The 18,858-nt window shown below is 39.5% G+C and overlaps 1 protein-coding gene across 6 annotated transcripts in view; it reads left to right on the top strand.

Moving 5' to 3' along the window:
• The window catches only part of LOC134357983 (catenin delta-2-like), a 1,288,623-nt gene that overhangs the window by 391,209 nt on the left and 878,556 nt on the right, over positions 1 to 18,858 (top strand). Inside the window, exon 1 of one of the 6 annotated variants that reach the window (XM_063069825.1) lies at positions 10,518 to 10,577. The exons of the other annotated variants lie outside the window; for them this stretch is intronic. The gene's annotated coding sequence lies outside the window, so the exon portion shown is untranslated. Of the gene's footprint in view, positions 1 to 10,517; positions 10,578 to 18,858 lie in introns of those variants that run through there. 6 annotated transcript variants of the gene reach the window in all.

The following is an 18,858-nucleotide window of genomic DNA, read 5'->3' as shown; positions in this document are numbered from 1 at the left end:
GGGACTTGAAGGGGCTAGTGTTATCATGTGCATGAAGCCCTAACCAAATCATGAATGCCTGGGTCTTTTCTCGTGTGAGTATAGACTGAGGAATTAGAAATGGAATTAAACATTGTACAATCTTCAGCAGACATCCCCTCTTTTGAACTCACTGAAGTAAGAAGTTCACTGCCAATGCAACAGGCAATGATTCAGATACTGGACTCAGGAATATCGGTAGTGATGTCCTTGGACTGTGATGACTCTACTCCAGCGTTCCTTTGTATCAGACTATACACATTGTTGCAGGCACTCCATAGGTGTGCGTGGAGAGAAGTAGTTTGTTCAGCATGAGAACTAGCAAGTGGTGCCAATACCATGAAAATTCAGCAACGCAAGCATTTTTTTAAAAAAACCTGACATCCAAACCATATTTTCATTAAGCAAATATGGTTGTTTCCGTATAACTATGTGTATAAAAATAAGGTTGCAGTAAATAATTGCTCTTAAATGATACTGTGTCCAGCATCTGCAATCTCTTTTATCTCCATTTGAATCATTTTGAATCTCATTCAGCACCTTAAACGTAGACTCCATCCACGACCAATGTGCCTTCAAGATATACTGTCTACAAAATAATTCTTCAGTGGCACATATAAAAACTAGGACCTCAAGGTGAGAGCAGCAGTGGGCAGATAGGGAGCACTGCCCCCCTCCCCCCACCCCCGCATAATACCATGATAACCAATGCACCATTCTGACTTGGAATATCACCCTTTCGTCCTGAGTTTGGGTTTAAGTTAGAGAAAAATTTAGATTTCTTTTTCACAATTACCTTCACCATAAGAAATGCTGTGATTCAACAAGGCTGTTCACTATAGTTCTTAAAGTCATTGAGGGATTGACAATTAGATCTGACCTCCTTGGGAATTCTTGTATCTTAATTATAAGTTTTAAAAAATGACAATGGGTTTAATCTTATTTGCAAATGCTGGCAGTTCAGCAGCGTTCAAATGTGGAAGAGTGAAATTTGCTGACAGATTCCTGTTGGCAAGTCTGTCACGTAGCATTGCTACTGGACTTCAGGCACACTTAAATTTTCTTCTGCACCATGCATCAATTAAATCTGCTATGAAATCCAAGGGCCCATTCATTTCATTGAAATGTGGCAGCCACAAGGGAGGAGGGTAAGAATAAGAAAAGTTGCATCTTTTCATTATTTTTCTTTGCAGTGATGTTATTAATTACTTAAGTGTTTTTTTTTACAAACACGTTCATAGCTTAAATTTTTCAACTTATTCCATTTTCAGCTGTTTCAGATACTTCTAACCAGGAGAAAGTCTCAATAATACTACAAAGTGTTGATAGCACTGCATTGATAGTAAAATTGGGGGATGGGAAGTGGAGAATGCTTGCACAACCTGGTAAAGTTTCTATCAGTAGGTTTGCAGGCAGAACTTATTCCGCATAAGTGAGCTATCAGGAAAAACCCCACCCACCCTACACCCATCTCTGCATAGTTGCAATGTCTTGCTGTTTGGGTGCATGGGTGAGATGGCCTTTTGGAACTGTGCCACATAATGTTAAGGCAGTAACAAGGCTGGAAAGTTTCCTGTGGGAGCATAAATTGAACCAATATTCCAGCAGATGGAATATGTTGCATTGTGTGTTTTATTTCTAATGAGTCTGGAATAAATGACTTTTTTTCCCACTTCTGTTTGCATGTCATGTGCTTGAGATGGAATATAAAAATAAGAATGGCAGAAAAGTGGTTGAAGATCTGTATCATCATTGAAGCAAAAATAGAGTTACAGATAAAACGTCCCAGATTTAGATTGTGACCTATAATAAGAACCTCATTGGAAACATTTAATAGTCCATGTCTCCCAAGTCTTGCCCCAGCTGTTCAGAACCTCCAGTATAGTCCCTATTCTAGATTTCAAGATCAGAAACAAATGGTGTGAGTTGCAGGCATGTAAGCAAAAGAACATAACTAGAAACTGCCCCACGAGAGGTCATTATGTTTTGATTTCACATCTTTTGTTCCTACTATTTCATGAGATCAAGTGGATTGCTAGGAGGAGGCATTGCTTCCAACCTGGCTTGGCTTTAGACAATAATTAAGAGATGAAATGAAGCAGATTTATCAGTATATGTCAATTTTGGTCAGTGTGGCTCAGATCCTTAATGAACCATTTCTCTGAATAGGCTGAAAGTGGTCAAAGATTTTTTTTCTCTGTTGTATTGATGTTGTAGAATAGTGGTCACCAACCGTTTTAAGCCCAAGATCCCCTATCTCGACCTCAGTGAAAGGCAAGATCTACCTACTAAGTCGTTTAGAGAAAAAACAGCTCAGATTGTACTTCCAATTTGAGGCCTTTTATTTGGGCGAATTGTATTTGAATTCCACAAAATACTTTTGTTAAACTTTCAAATTAATTCAAACAAGAAAACACTGTAACTAGCATATCAAACAGGCCATAGCTGTGCTTCACACCTTTAATTCTAAGTTTCATTATTTAATTTTATTTCAACACGAAAAATAAATGAATGAAAATTGACTGTTGCACTCAGTGTGATGACTGGGGCTGAATACTTTCTGCTAGTTCCCTGAAATTTGGCTCATAACTACAGACAACCAGTCTGAGACAGTCTGTGAGGTGTAGGGTTGCCAATTGTCCCGTATTCCCCCTGCTAAGGTAGAACTTTCCTATGAAACCATTCGTGCCGAAATGCTTTACGCTGAAGAAGCAATTACCATTCATTTATATGGAAAAAAATTTTGAGCGTTCTCAGTCCCAGAAAAATAACCTACCAAATCATACCAAATAACACATAAAACCTAAAATAACACTAACATATTGTAAAAGCAGGAATGCTATGATAAATACGTAGCCTATATAAAGTAGAAATAATGAAAATTAAGCCAAAAACGATTCGTGGGTTAAAAAAAAAATCAGCACGTACGCGTATGCACGTACAGGTGCCCGCACAAGACTTCATGGTCATGGTAGTCTTTCTGGGGGTAAACACAAATGTCCCGGGATTTGACTGCTACTTTTGTTCGTTACTTGGGAGTGAGAAAGTTGGCAACCCTAGTGAGGTGTCTGTTAGTAAGTCAGCTCCTGTACTTAGATTTAATAATTTTCATCTGTGAAAATGCAATTTCACATAGATAAGTTGACCCAAAGTAGGCACTGACTGTTAGTGCTATAAAACCAACGCACACACCGTGCACTGCTGGGGCCCATCAGTAGTAATTGCCACCAGTTTATGAATGGGGATGTCATTTTCACGGACATATTTTTTTAAACTCATTGTAAATATCCTCACCTCTCGTTCTTTCCTTTAATTGCAAAAGAGTGAGGAAGTCCTCCTTTGTTGTAAAATCCTGGAAAGCCATTCTGACAAATACAACAAGCTGAGCTGTTTGCATTACATCCAGGGATTCATCGAACTGTAGTGAAAGATGTTCACGTCCTCTGACGGTGACTCTATCCTCCTTGTCACTGTTGCAGAGCCAAGCAGTATATTATGTATTGCAGTTGTGATGCCATTTTTGTTTTTAAAGTCATTAAAAACAGTCTCTGCGGTAATGACCATTGCTTCCTTGAATAAATCGCCATCTGTAAAAGGCTTTTTGTGTTCAGCCAAAAGGTGACTTACACGAAATGATGCTTCAATAGCAGCCTTATTTTGAGCAGCATTTTTTGTGGAAAACGATTGCTGGGCCTTCAACCCCGATTTCAGCTCAACTTTCCAGGCACGAATTGCGCTCTTTGGTGGGTAGGTGTCTTTAAATTCCTGGTGGTTGGTGTTGTGGTGCCGCTCCAGATTCCCTCTTTTAGTCAGTCCTTGTGTTTGGTGGCACAACATACATACACACTTGTCTTTCACCAAGGTAAATAGAAATTCCTCTTCCCATCCTGGATGGAATTTGTATGTTTTTGCCTTCTTTCGTGGAGCCTCCGCTATGCTATCAGGATATCATGAGCAATTGCATCGCCTCTGATCTGAGCCGACATTTACGTGCCAGGCGGCACCTAATTAATTAGCTTGTTTATTTTGGCTTTTTTTCTTAAAGATGTGCGGTGTGCATCCCGACTACCGCTGCATCACTGCATGCTTTGGGAACCACTGCCATATATTGATGTTTGTGACAGTCTGTACTCTTATCGAATCTGATTTGTCACTTTGATGCAGCACAGGCTACACTGAAAACACGGTGCACGGTGGGGGAGCTACACACATGCGCACTGGGCAGAAAGAACGGAACTAAACCCCCGCAACCTGGAAACAATCTCTCTTTACAAACAGCTTTTTAGCGAAAATATTGCTATATTACCATTATCCTAATTAGTATTACTTACTTTTATAATGCTCACATTACAACAGTATTTGTATATTTATTTTTGATTTTTCTTCGGGATCTACTGGGAAAGTCTCAAAGATTGACCAGTCGATCGCGATCGACGGATTGGCGACCCCTATTGTAGAACATGCTTTTGCAAGGTTAGCCACAATGCCACCTGTGCTGTCATTTGGAGAAATAACCTAAAGTCTGGTCAAAAAGGATTTTTTTGAACGAGACTGGAGAGAGGGAGGCAGATGGAGAGATTTAAACAAATTGCAGAGCCTAACTAAAGGCATAGATACCAGTAATATGGTTAAGAAAACAAAATCCATAAGAAGACAGGACGGAAGTAATGTTGAGTTTTTGGGAGATCTAGTGTTGGAGAAGTTCAAAGTAAATTTATTGTTAAGGTACAAATATGTCACTGTATACAACCCTGGGATTCGTTTTCCTGTGGACATACACAGTAAACCTGTAGGGTAATAACCATAACAGAAACAATGTAAGACCCTCCCCCCACCCCCCCACCCCCAAATGGTGCATTCAACTTCGGAGCAGAAGGCAATAAACTGTGCAAATAGAAAAAGAAGAAATAATACTAGTAAAAAATAAGCAATAAATAGTAAGAACATGAGATGAAGAGTCATTGACAGTGAGTCCATTGGTTGTGGGAACATTTCAGTGATGGGGGCGAGTAAAGTTATCCCCTTTGGTTTAAAAGCCTGGTGGTAGTAACTGTTCCTGAACCTAATGATACGAGTCCTGAGACTCCTGTACCTTATTACTGATGGCAGCAGCAGGAAGAGAGCATGTCCTATTCGGTGCGGGTCCCTGACAATGGATGCTGCTTTCCGGTGACGAGGTTTCATTTGGACGTGTTCAGTGGATAGATGGTCTTTGCAGATGATGGATTGGGCCGTATTCACTACTTTTTGTAGGATTTTCCATTCTGGAACGTTAGTGTTTCCGTACCAGGCTGTGACGCAGCCAGTCAATAGACTCTCCACTACTTATCTATAGAGTTCAAGGAGAGGTGAAGGCATGTAAGGTATTGAACAAAGGAAGGAAAGCTTCCAATTAAGTTACTGCTGTGCTCATGGCCAATGGTAAATTTAGGAATGATGGTTAAATGGAAAAGTTAATGTTAGCTATATACAATGGGATTTTTGGATCACATCATTTACTCATGGAGGCAGGAAGAAATCCAGTCAAATGAATATTGAAATACTTTTTTTTAAATCAGAGTTGGAATATGAGCAGAAAATTACAGGAAACACCACTGAAGAGTGGCTCATGGTCCCAGATTTAACAGGTACTGAAACAGTATGATGTATGGAAAGTGCAAGGCAACGATACAGAATATTTTAAAACACAGTCGGGTAATCTGTCAGCACTCATTCAGTAATCAGTGGTATCTTCAGTCATCACTTTGAAGCCAGCAGTGAGGTGTGTGTAAAACTGTGGGTGGTTTGCAGCAAGGTAGTGTCGGAAGATTTGGCTCATCTATTGACTCTGAAGATTTCAGCAGTAAAAAAAATTATTGTCGCTTATGGGACCAGAAATAGTAAAACAACTATGGTTCTTGCTTCTATCACTATTCATTGGCTCTGTAGGTATATTATATTCAACAGTGACCATTTCCATGCTGTATATAAATTTACTGCTAAGGCTGTTCAGTCTTAAAGAAGGACCAGTTGGGAAAATAATCAAATGTTGCTGAACTATGCAAAATTATGTTATATGTTCTAGCACTCACCATTTGAAATTGTTGAACAAGTGTAATTCTATCCCTATTGAGTGGAGCCCCTTCATTTATGTCTGAATCCCATGAATTAGTCCATTAACATTAGATCCCTTAAGTCAGAATTTGTTTTAACTTCCTTCCCCTCAGCAAAGTAGGATGTATTGTAAGCAAGCCAGGTAAATGTACTGTATTTTAATTAACAAACAAGAGAAAATCTGCAGATGCTGGAAATCTGAGCAACACACACAGAATGCTGGAGGAACTCAGCAGGCCAGGCAGCATCCATGGAAAAAAAGTACAGTCGACGTTTCGGGCTGAAACCCTTCGGCAGGACTGGAGAAAAAAGGCTGAGGAGTAGATTTGAAGGGGGGAGAGGGGAGAGAAATGCCAGGTGATAGGGGAAACTTATAGGGGGAGGGATGAAGCAAAGGGCTAGGAAGTTCATTGGTGAAAGAGACAGAGGCCATGAAAAGTAGAAAAAAGGGGGATTGAGGGAGAGGAGCACCAGAGGGAGGTGATGGGCAGCCAAGGAGATAATATGAGAGAGGGACAAGGTGATGGGAAATGGTGAAGAGGGTGGGAGACATTACTGGGAGTTTGTGTAATTGATGTTCATATTGTATTAAGTATTAGGGTGGGATAAGCCAGGATTCTCAACTTTGGTGAAGACAATTTTAGTAAACACTGAAAATTCCTCAAAAGCCCCAGCCTTCTAGTGATAATTTTACTGTTATTTATACTATTATTAAAGGTTTTGGGGTTTCCCTTTATTGTCTCTTGGTCTATTTTGCATAATCTTATTTATTGTCAGATGACGTACTTCTCCCCAACATGTGTTACAATTTGGATAAAAGACAATTCTGTTTACAATGAATATAGATATACTCCATTGTCTGCTATTTGCTGATTTTGCAGTCATAAATAATGTACTTTTTTAACCAAGAAAGCTTTTCTCAACTACTGTATCCCCCTTTCTGTAATAACTGAGTGCAGCTGCATCACCTAAATTCATTTGGATGCAATAGTTCCTCAAACTGTTGATACAAATCCTCCTTCAAGGCTGGGAAAGCTTAATTAGTGCAGCGCAGTGGGTAGCTAGCATCATCAGTTGAGGAATCCATCCAAGGTCTGGTGATTTGAAGCTGGGAGTTTTATTTTAGTGATCAGAATTACAGAGAGTTGCATATTTCTATCTCCATTTGTTTGTATTTCTGCTGGAATGGATAATTATTTGTATTTTTCTTCTAATAATGTCTTCCCTAAGGAACTGCCAACACAGTTGGATCAGTGCTGTCTTAATCCCTCGCCTTCCTGGATTTCAATAATTAGTTATGATGTCAGGAATTATGTGTTGGAAGGACCTGGGTTTTTTAAAAGTTCCTTTTGATAACCTTGGGATTGCAGTACTTCACAATCAGTGAAACACTTCGGCAGTGTGCCTCCTATCATAATGCAGAAAAGGCAGCAGCCAATTTGCACCAAGAAGCTTACAGAAACAGCTAATAACCCATGAGTGACCTTGGTGAATGGAAAGACTGTGGCCAGAAAGCTGCAGAGAATGGCTCAGCTGCTCTTCAGAAATACACCATGGAATATTCTATACTCATCTGAAAGATAGGCTGTTGTTTAAAGTTTCATCTAAAAAGAACTGCACTTAACAATCTTAAGTGATGTAAGGGCAAAAAAAATGAAGCTTTACACCTACTTTTGGCGGGTGCTTCCATATTCACTCCTCTCTCCATACTCCTGTAAACCCCATTGAATCAGGGATGTAGCTTGACAGTTATTGCTAAAGGAGGAAAATACTCGGACCTGACATTTCAAGTCTTGGTGGAATGCAGCTCTGCCCTTCTGGATGCCTAGTTAACCACGAGAGCTACCCTGCTCTTACCAAAGTTTGCTGACTGCAGTTCCACACAGGATCAATAGGTACATATAATGTCAGAGAAATATACGTCCTGAAATTCTTTTTCTTCGCAAACATCCACGAAAATAGAGGAGTGCCCCCAAGAATGAATGACAGTTAAATGTTAGAACGCCAAGGCCCCTCCAGCTCCCCCCTCCCACGCACAAGCAGCAGCAAAGCAATAACCTCCCCTACCCCCACCAGCGAAAAATGCATCAGCACCCTCCACTGAGCACTCAAGCGTGCAGCAAGCATCAATAAAGACACAGGCTGCTCCCGATGTTCCATGTTCTCCCACGATACTTCAGTCAGGGGCACCGGCCTAGAATCAGCCCGCCTCCAGAGCCATGAAAATCCAGAATCTGAAGGCACGGCTGCCTTCCAGGCCACGTCCTTGGGATATCAAAAAGCGGCCCATCGTGAGGCCCTAAGAACGGGCCCCATTCCCCCAAAGAAGCGAAGGTAGAGTGTAAATTCAGGTCAGGGTCTTCAAAAGAACCTTGAAAAGAAAAAGAAAAGAGATAGCAAAGATAGAAATAGAGCTGTTTCCGAAGATGCAAACAAAGGAGTCGCCATTTTGGTGGCTCAGGCTGTTGTTGGTGTGGACACTGTGTTATATCTGTAAGAACCAAATTGGTAATTTCTACCAATGTTGTCATGTTCAAGTACAGCTGCATATAGGTAAATCGATGAGGGAGAAGTTAAATAAGCTTTTACTTTGTGCAGGTTCACTCAGCACCTGGTACAAATCAATGTGGGAGCTAAATCTTTCGAGATTTGGGTAACACCATCTACCTTTTCTTGGTGACGGTTTTTGAAGCTTCTAACCTAAGTGAATTTTCTGTCCTTGCTATTCTAGTGCTTTACCTAGGTAATGTTTATTGGAGCTATGTTGATTTACCAAATCAGAATGGATGAATGGCAAATCAGCAAATAGTTTTCTTGGCCACATGTCTAACTACGTGGGTCAATGTTGAGGACCTTCCTGACCAATTTTTCCTGCTTCTACACTGATATTCTACCAATGGCACAAGCACACAGAAATATTTTGATCAATATATGTGGAATTCTGGATGTAGGATATAATTCTTTGAGCACAATTAATAGATCTGAATCTGAACCTAAATATTGCTTATTCAGTTTTAGGATAACTTTCCCGCTGTATAAAACAGAACCTGGATGTTTTGAAAGGAGAACACAGTAACATTGACTGATCTGTGTGATATTGTCATGTCTGAATTCTATGCCTTGATGTAGTGGCTTGATACATCAGAATTCTGTATGTCAACCACATAGGTTATGGACCTAGGCTCGTTGTTAAGCCAGAGTGAATGGGGATGTCAGATTTATTCCTCTGAAGGAAATGAGTGAACCATATATTTCTTATTTTAAATAACAGCCTGTAGATTTCATTTTAATAAATTTTCTATTGACATTTCCATGTCACCAATGAGTTGAATGTAGTTCACATCTGTGCCCACAGCAAACATTTCGTTTGGTAGGTAACTAAGGTACTTTCGTAAGAAATTTTAAGAGAGAAAGGTAACTGCAGCTTATGACTGAAACTACAGCAACCTTTCCCAGTCAAAGCAGTGTATTAACATCAGATTTGCACAGCATAGAAGATGGCTGTGAATATCATAGTCTCGATTCAATTTCAGTTAGCTACATCAAAGTGATTATCAGGTTTGATGGACAGAGAAATTGATTATGCCCACTCTATAGTAGGATAGTGTTGACACTATAAGTAGCCTTCATTTAATTCTAGACCGCTTAATGACTGAAAGAAAATCATATATGTGGCTTCTGTAGTGTGATTTGTATATATGGTTCATAGACCACTCCATCAGATCACTTACACCATCATTGTCAGTCAAGTTCCAGTGTGTACAAACTTCAGTTTACCTAAGATTCATTACATATATTCTGTACACTTCCTGGTTTCCTTTGCTCCAGGCTCTAATAGCTTCCCATTTCTACTCCCATTTAGCTTGCAGACTTACTAGTTACATTTAGCATTTCTGGCCTGCTTCGCACTTCCTCTGCAGCTTCTCATAGTTCCTTGCATCTATATATGTTCAATCTTCTCATCTTAAACCATCTCAAATTCTGAATCTGAACTTCATGACCTCGTCTTTTTGTCTTGTATCTTAATTGCAGATAGTTGTTGTTCGGGAGTATTTCAGATTCTTTAGACATGTCAAAGAAATAAGTGCAATCACCATTTTTTTCTGAGTTGCATAACAGTGCACATGGGTTTGTTTATTTTCCTTTTGGAGATTTTTGTGGTTCTTTGGAGGGGGGGAGCATTAGTCCTGCATGATTAGCTTTAAGGGGGTTTTCTTTGCCTGCCAACCAGAATATTTATAAACGGAATGATATTGTTCAGCCATTTTTTTCAGCATCTTGGGAGCTGAAGTTCTCAGACACATGAACCTGCTTAGTGGCTTGCAATATCAGGCAGATGCCATCACCATGGCAACCTGCTTAGTTGTGTCAACCAGTTGTAATGACGGCATTGATGCTGTAAGGCACAGCATTCAGAGTCTGAGGAAGCCAGAAGGCCTTTGAAAATCTAAACATTAAAGAGAATGGTGAATATTTTTGTTTTTTGTCAATCCTTCCACTTTGTTTTACTGAACAAAAGAAATGATCTGTTACATTTTCTGTGAAGTTGCTAAATTAACATGTATAGTTAAAATATCAAGCGTGCTAATGTTTGTTAGGTTAATAAAAATTAATTTGCATTGTTAACTGAATCTGAAAGGTTGTCATGTTCAAAATGTTTCAACAAAAGTAGGTTTTAAATATATCAGCCCATGTTAATACTAATTACAGACAATGGTTAATTGTTTCATTTTATAAGAGCTTCAGAGATGTTGATTTTTGCAGTGGTTATTAAATATGCATATTTTAGATCTAACTGTGGCTTCAGCTAATGTTCACTTATACCTAATTAAAACATTTTCACTGCAACAGTTTTCAATGTAAAATTAAAATGGTAGCATCTAAGAGTCGAGAAAAATCATCTAATTTAATCATCTTTCATCTCAAAGGCTGAAACGGGTGAATGCCTTAGGAATGAATAGGTGCAGTGGTGCAGCAGAGCAGAGAGCACATTTTTGAGAGGTTCTGAATGAGATGCATTTGGATTTAATTTGCTGCAGTGGACTACTTGTACTTCAGTGATCAACAGTAGATAAAAAAAACATATTTAGCTCCAGCCCTTTATGCTTTGTTTGTTCAGCCTAATTTTTCTCTAGGTTTTGTCCTTTCAAATAGTATATTTCATAAATATTGTATATTTAGTCAGTGCAACCTGTAAAGATCATGTCTGCCCTATTCCTGTTCATGCTTTCTCTCTGATAGTAGACTTAGTGTTCCAATCAATAAACATACTATTGGTTTGTTATATCGCAGCACTTCTAAGGGTTTTTCAGTACAGTTAATGCCTCTGGCAGGAATCACAACTGGCCAGTAAGTGCCCTGCTAACTCTACGTTGTCTTTTCTTTTACAATAACAGCAGGCAGCAATATAAAGCAAAGTTCTCCCCTACCACTAATGATTACTATTTGATTTGGCACAAACTATTGTTTTGGCATGAACACTAGCTTAGTTCTGATTCTTCTGTCCTTTTAAAACACTGGAGAAGTTTTAGTAAAGGCTAATGGTAACTTTAGGTGACAGTGCACATAAGGAGCTATTAGACTTGCCTCTCCCAAAAAGAAAATTAGGGACAAGTAAACTGTCTTTGACCATACCATAGCCATTGCCAAAAGTTTAAAGTATTCATAATCACCCAAAGTAAGGATTATATGGTAGAGGCACAGGAAAGCAGGAGATGGATGTGGAGGACAATCTATCCTAATGGAATGTGGAGTTCAGTTGAATGGGTTCCTTGCTCACTCTTCATCCATTCATCTTGACTTTTAAGATACACTTTTCTGCTTCAGAACTAAAAATGAACATGCCTTGATTTAGTTGATCTTTAGAATGCTCTATCCAGAGGGCAACGGGGCTCATTCAAGATAAAGGTATTAAACAAATCAAAGAATACACAGTAGGTGCAAGATAGGAGGCTGAGAAAAAAAGGTCAAGCAGAACGTTCTGATGCAGTAGGCATGGGAGGCTGAATGTCTTTGTGCTGCTTCTATTTCTTACAAGAACCAAATGAGGGAATATAGTTACTGAATGTAACTCAGGCCTCACAGAAAAAAAAATTGCTTGTGATCCCAATGTGATTATTCTTACTTGATCACTGATAATCATTTTCTTCAACTAATATGAGCCACCTTGTCATATTGGGTCCCGAATTCCATCAACTAAATATTCTAATAGAGTAGTCTACAGAAATAGTCAACTGTCCCAAATGAAAAGAAAATCTGAAGGATATAGGCTCTCCTGTTCAGTGGTAGCATGCCTGATGATGGGCGTATGGATTGAAAGAAGAAATTGGGACAAAATTGGCCATTGCCATCCATCATAAGACCATAAGACATAGGAGCAGAATTAAGCCATCTGGCCCATTGAATCTGCTCTGCCATTCAATCGTAGCTGAACCTTTTTTTAAATCTCCTCCTCAACCCCAGTTCCTGGCCTTCTCCCTGTAACCTTTGATATCATGTCCATCAATCTCTGCCTTAACTGCACCCAAACAACCTGGCCTCAACAGCTGCACATGGCAACAAATTCCACAAATTCACCCCCAGTTGAATAATGAAATTTCTCTGCATCTCTGTTTTGAAAGGGCACCCCTCTATCTTGAGGTTGTGCCCTCTTGTCCTAGACTCTCCCACCATGGGAAACATCCTTTCCACATCTACTCCATATAGACCTTTCAACATCTGAAGGGTTTCAATGAGATCCCCCCTCATCCTTCTGAATTCCAGCCAGTACAGACCCAGAGCCATCAAACATTCCTTGTACAATAACCCTCGTATGATCATTCCAGCACAGTTGCATTAAAAACCCTAACCCTATCAGGAGGTCTCCTTTCCTACTGCATGAAATGTAGTCAAGGACTGGGATTCTCAGTCCTGTTGGGTGATGCCTGTGTAGTGGCAGGGAAGACTCTATGTGCAACAAGTACTGGAGGATTTTTATGGTTGATGCTTCAATATATATGTTTCTTTTCCTTCCCTCTCCCTTCACTTTTACTTGCTGAATACTCACTCTGGTCTGTGGTGGGCTCCTATTTGCAGCAGAAAATTTCTCCCTGAGTGTGTCATTATCACCAATGCAAGATAGTGAACAGCTTGCTAGTGTGATCAGGATAACAGAAGTGAAGGCCCGCTCTGTGTTATGAGAATGGTTGGAAATATAACATGGTCCTTAAGGTAGCATCTTGTCCCATATGGTTTGAGGCATGACTGAAGTGCTTTGATAGCTTCTCAACAGCAGCAGTGTTGTCGGCTGTAGCACCTAAAGACAATATGAAAGAAGTTAGAAGCATTTGAGTCATGAAATTTGTTGTTTTGGGGCAGCAGTATAGTGCAAGCCATAAAAATTATTCCAAGGTTAGTACACAAGAAGGGTAACAAAGTAGCATTCAGAAATCTGATGGTGGTGGGAGAAAAAACATCAGAGTATGGACCTCCAGGATCCATTTATCACCAGACTTGCTTTGAACAAATTACCAAGATGATCAATTTCTTCTGTACCTCCTCCCCAATTCTACTAATAAGGAGAGGGCATGTCCCAGATAGGTGAGGATCCTTAAATATGGATGCTACCAAGGCTGCTTTCACCACAGATGCGTGTGGTTCAAACTGGACAGGAGCAGCTGTTACAAATTGAGTCAGATTATTTCATCCTTCAGCATGTTCAGCAGAGTTTTAAAAACTCCTATTTTATCTGATGAATTGACAACTTTTTATATATTTATGCTGAGGAGTTATTAAAATTGAATGCTGCATATTTCAAATGTCATCACTTTCTCCTATGTTGCTTGTCCTTTTCCATTTAAGTGATGGCAAGCAGTAATAAAATGGTGTTCCTGGAACAGTGAATTGACAGGGGCATTATAAAGTCCAAAAGTAGTACCCGTTTAGTTTTATCTTTGCTATTCTGCTTTGAGCACACTGGGTTGATTTTCTTGTTCCTTATGAGAATATTTATAAATGCTCTTTCAAAATTAACACTCTCTAAGTTGTTCTTTGTCACAGCTCAAGTGAACAGATTCCACCTATTCTCTCTGAATTATTCTGCCTGTACCACTTTAGGATGCACCTTCTCTTTCTCTGACCTCTGGATTGATTGGCTGAATAATTTAACGCCAGACTTGCTTTGAACAAACTACCAGGATAATCAATTTCTCCAGCCTAATCCTGTTCAGTCTCCCTTAGAAGCTGTGCTAGCTGCAAATAAGAACACGTTAGATTGCAACGCAGGCAAACTATTGACATTAACCACTACACATCAAAAAAAATGCAGCTCAGCAACAGGAAGTGGTCAGAGGAATGCATTTTATTGTTGTTGGCCATGAACTAACTCAGATGTTATTGTTACTTGTGTGCTGTTCTGTGATAAACCTTCCTGCCATAGTTTATCCAAAACTTTATTGGTCTTTTTTGGGGGGGGTTCTTTTTCCAGTTGCCTGGATAGTTGATTTTTCTTGTTATTTCCTTGGTTTTACATTTAAAGTAATCCCAACTTCTTGCCTCCTGCAAATCTTCTGTTCAGGTTTTCTTTGTCAGCCATGCTCTCGTATGATTTTAACATAATATGCCTATATTAATCTTTACTACACATTTTTCCTAATGTATTGTCCACCAAGCTGTGTCTTGTGGTTACTGAAAAAAACTCTTAGCTGTGTTTTAAAAGCTGAACATCCATCTTGAGAACTCACATAAAGGACCAACAGTTTACTGTAACTACCCCAGAGTAGAACAGGATGTTTTCTTTATAAAAATTATAATGCACCATTTGCATTATAAAGGAGGGAACTGTATTCATTAGATAATATATGGCCTATGCAATTGCCTGTGATAAGAAGATACAGTGTATTTTCCTTTCTTTGTCTCAGATAAATTTATTTATTTGCCTGGAATGACAAACATGAACTACTGGGTGCACAAGGAAAGAAAGTTAATGAGAGGGAGGAGTGATGAATTTGAATGTGGAGAGATAAGAGTGGTTGTGATTGTTAGTTATGAGGAGTACAGGCAAGGCCAGTGTTTGATTGTGATGATCCAAATAACTTTTATGAGGCTGTCTTGGTGGACAAGGTAAACGTTTCCTATTGGGCAGTTAAGTTCCTAAATAGTGATCCAGAATTTTCAATATTATATTCTCAGTCATGAACACATACCTTCTATACATTTAAAACAAAGACCCTGAGACCTTGCTATGTAGGCCTCAGGAGATGACCCATTGGAATTTGTGGCTGTTTCAGTCTGTGTTCCTCTTTAATATCAAATGATCCAGAATAACCACAAGCTTGGTGTTGGCACATTGGAAACCAGGCTATCCAAGTATCAGCACAGTTGGTGCGATCTTCATCTAGTTTTGTTTCCCTTAACTTTTCACTCCAGGGGACTGCGGGATGTGACTTTAGCGGTTCAGCAGATACATTTTTTCTATCTTATGGATTACCTTTTCCCACCATGGCACCAGTGCTTATATGCCACTTCATGCAGCTGATGCAGTTCTCTGCCTTTCTCATCTCCAAGATTCACTTAACTGAATGTCCATTTTTCTTCCATTATATTGCATCCTGCACAATCTCCGTGCTATCTAAATGCTTGATAATCCATTCTGATTGTTACTTTTTGCTCCTCTTCACTTAACTGGACTCTTATTGGTTATGCATTCGTTTTATTTCCCCAGCCTTATTAAATTTGCATTTCACTACATCATACCACTTGCTCCCTGCCATTTCTCCAGTCCTGTGTTTGGCACAACTTTGTGTTCTGATTTTGATCTGCTCTGTTTAAAAATGTGGCGGCTTCAAAGACCAACATCCTCAGCATTGTTCTCTTCTTTGCAAATCAGAACATCCCACTTAACTGTATCTTATGATGGCCACTGCTACATTGTAGTTTCCATTTTCAGTTGATGTTTCCTTTTCAAATCCATGATCTGTAGTGATTGCAGCTTGCACTAGTATTTTACAGCAAATTGTTGTTTTCTTTCTCCATTCACAACTCACTCTCCTGGATTTGTGAATAATTTCTTTTGAACTCTCTAATTGAAGACAACAGAAAGCAAGAAAGCAGTGGAGATCTATAATTGTAATGAGACAAGTATATTTAAACTATGAGACCCATTGAATAATGTGTATACAGTGGTATGCAAAAGGTTGGGCACCCCTGGTCAAAATTTCTGTTACTGTAAGTAGCTAAGCGAGTAAAAGATGAACTGATTTCCAAAAGGCATGAAGTTAAAGATGCCAGAAAGTTCTATTCAAAAGGTTCAAAGGAACATCTAAACAAGCCTGATGCATTTTGGAAACAAGTCCTGTAGACTGATGAAGTTAAAATAGAACATTTTGGCCACAATGAGCAAAGGTATGTTTGGAGAAAAAAGGATACAGAATTTCATGAAAAGAAACCCTCTCCAACTGTTAAGCATGGGGGTGGATCGATCATGCTTTGGGCTTGTGTTTCAGCCAGTGGCACGGGGAACATTTACTGGTAGAGGGAAGAATGAAGTCAATTAAATACCAGCAAATTCTGGAAGCAAACATCACACCCTGTGTAAAAAAGCCAAAGATGAAAAGAGGATGGCTTCTGCAACAGGATAATGATCCTAAACACACCTCAAAATCCACAATGGACTACCTCAAGAGGTGCAAGCTGAAGGTTTTGTCATGGCCCTCACAGCCCCCTGACATAAACATCATCGAGAATCCATAGATAGACCTCAAAAGAGCCATGCATGCAAGACGACCCAAGAATCTCACTGAACTAGAAGCCTTTTGCAAGGAAGAATGGGTGAAAATCCCCCAAACAAGAATTGAAAGACTTTAAGCTGGCTACAAAAAGCGTTTACAAGCTGTGATACTTGCCAAAGGGGGTGTTACTAAATACTGTCATGCAGGGTGCACAAACCTTTACTTCGGGTCCTTTTCCTTTTTTATTATTTTGAAACTGTAAAAGATGGAAATGAAAAAGATTTCTTGCTTAACATTTTAAAGAAATGTGTCATCTTTAACTTTATGCCTTTTGGAAATCAGTTCATCTTTTACTGGTTTAGCGATTCACAGTAACAGAAATTTTGACCAGGGGTGCCCAAACTTTTGCATGCCACTGTATATTATGGTGCATATTTTGAACCGGGGTACATTTATGTCTGTGTTTTTAATTTGTTTTCTGTCATTGCAATACTTACCATCGTTATGAAAGCCGAGGGGATCTCTGTCTGCATTGCAGCTTCTTGGCTTCCCTTATTCACAAGGGAAATCAGAAAAATCACTGTCTTGTCATTTTTTATACCTAGCTGTGATCACTCTCCCAAGGCAAAATAGTACCATCTCTTCTACAAGACCTTTGATAAATGTATTAAAATGCCACTGTTAATTTTTGGTTCTCCAGTGCCTCAAATTTAAAATTCTTATTTCAGTGTTGAATTTCCTCCAGAGCCTTGCATTGTCTTATCTCTACAGCCTCTTTCAGCCTGGTATTCTCCACCAACTCTTGTTTTAAATCCACTGTATTATTGATTTTTGTACCTTCAAACACTTTGCTAACCTAGCATTCCTTCTCTGAGCTCCCACAACTCCTTAAGTCCTTGTGTTCACCAAACCTTAAGAGAAACTTCCCATTGTCTCTTCATTTAGCTGATGTTTTTCATTGTTTCCTGAGAAAGCCAAAGGGATATGTTTTTATATTGTGAAGACATGGTATAAGTGTGAAATTACCTGTTGTAATTTGATATTTTTATAAATCTTAGCCTTCCCTATATATCACAAGACAAAGGAGCAGAAGTAGGCCATTCGGCCTGTCGAGTCTGCTCCGCAGCTCCCCCATGAGCTAAACTATTCACCCATCTAGTTCCAATTTACGGCTTTTTCCCCATATCCCTTGATACCCTGACTAATTAGATACCTGTCAGTCTCCTCCTTAAACACCCTCAATGATCGGGCCTCCACAGCCATATGTGGCAACGAATTCCACAAATCCACAACCCTCTGGCTAAAAAAGATTTCTCCTCATCTCTGTTTTAACTGGGTACCCTCTAATTCTAAGACTATGGCCTCTTGTCCTGGACTCACCCACCAAGGGAAACAACCTTTCTACATCTACTCTGTCCAACCCTTTCAACATTCGAAACGTTTCTATGAGATCCCCTCTCATTCTTCTGTACTCTAATGAATACAATCCAAGAGCCGACAGACGCTCCTCATATGTTAGCCCCTGCATTCCAGGAATCATCCTCGTAAATCTTCTCTGACCTCTCTCCAACATCAGTATATCCTTTCTAAGATAGGGGGCCCAAAACTGCACACAGTATTCCAAATGAGGTCTCACTAATGCCCCATAGAGCCTCATCAACACCTCCTTACTCTTATACACTTCCTCTTGAAATGAATGCCAACATAGCATTCGCTTTCCTTGCTGCCAATCCAACTTGGTGGTTAACCTTTAGGGTATCCTGCACGAGGACCCCCAAGTCCCTTTGCACTTCCGATTTTTGAATTTTCTCCCCATCTAAATAATAATCTGCCCGATTATTTCTTCTTCCGAAATGTACAACCGTACATTTGTCAACGTTGTATCTGATCTGCCATTTCTTTGCCCACTCTCCTAAACTGACTAAGTCTCTCTGCAACCTTTCCGTATCTTCAACATTTCCTGCTCCTCCACCTATCTTGGTATCATCCGCAAACTTGGCCACAAAACCATTTAATCCATAATCCAAATCATCGATATACA

The sequence above is a fragment of the Mobula hypostoma genome, chromosome 17 (genome assembly GCF_963921235.1).
Source record: "Mobula hypostoma chromosome 17, sMobHyp1.1, whole genome shotgun sequence".
In the NCBI taxonomy this organism is placed as follows: domain Eukaryota; kingdom Metazoa; phylum Chordata; class Chondrichthyes; order Myliobatiformes; family Myliobatidae; genus Mobula; species Mobula hypostoma.
The sequence above is the reverse complement of the archived record's forward strand: the minus strand, read 5'-3'. Positions and strand labels throughout refer to the sequence as shown.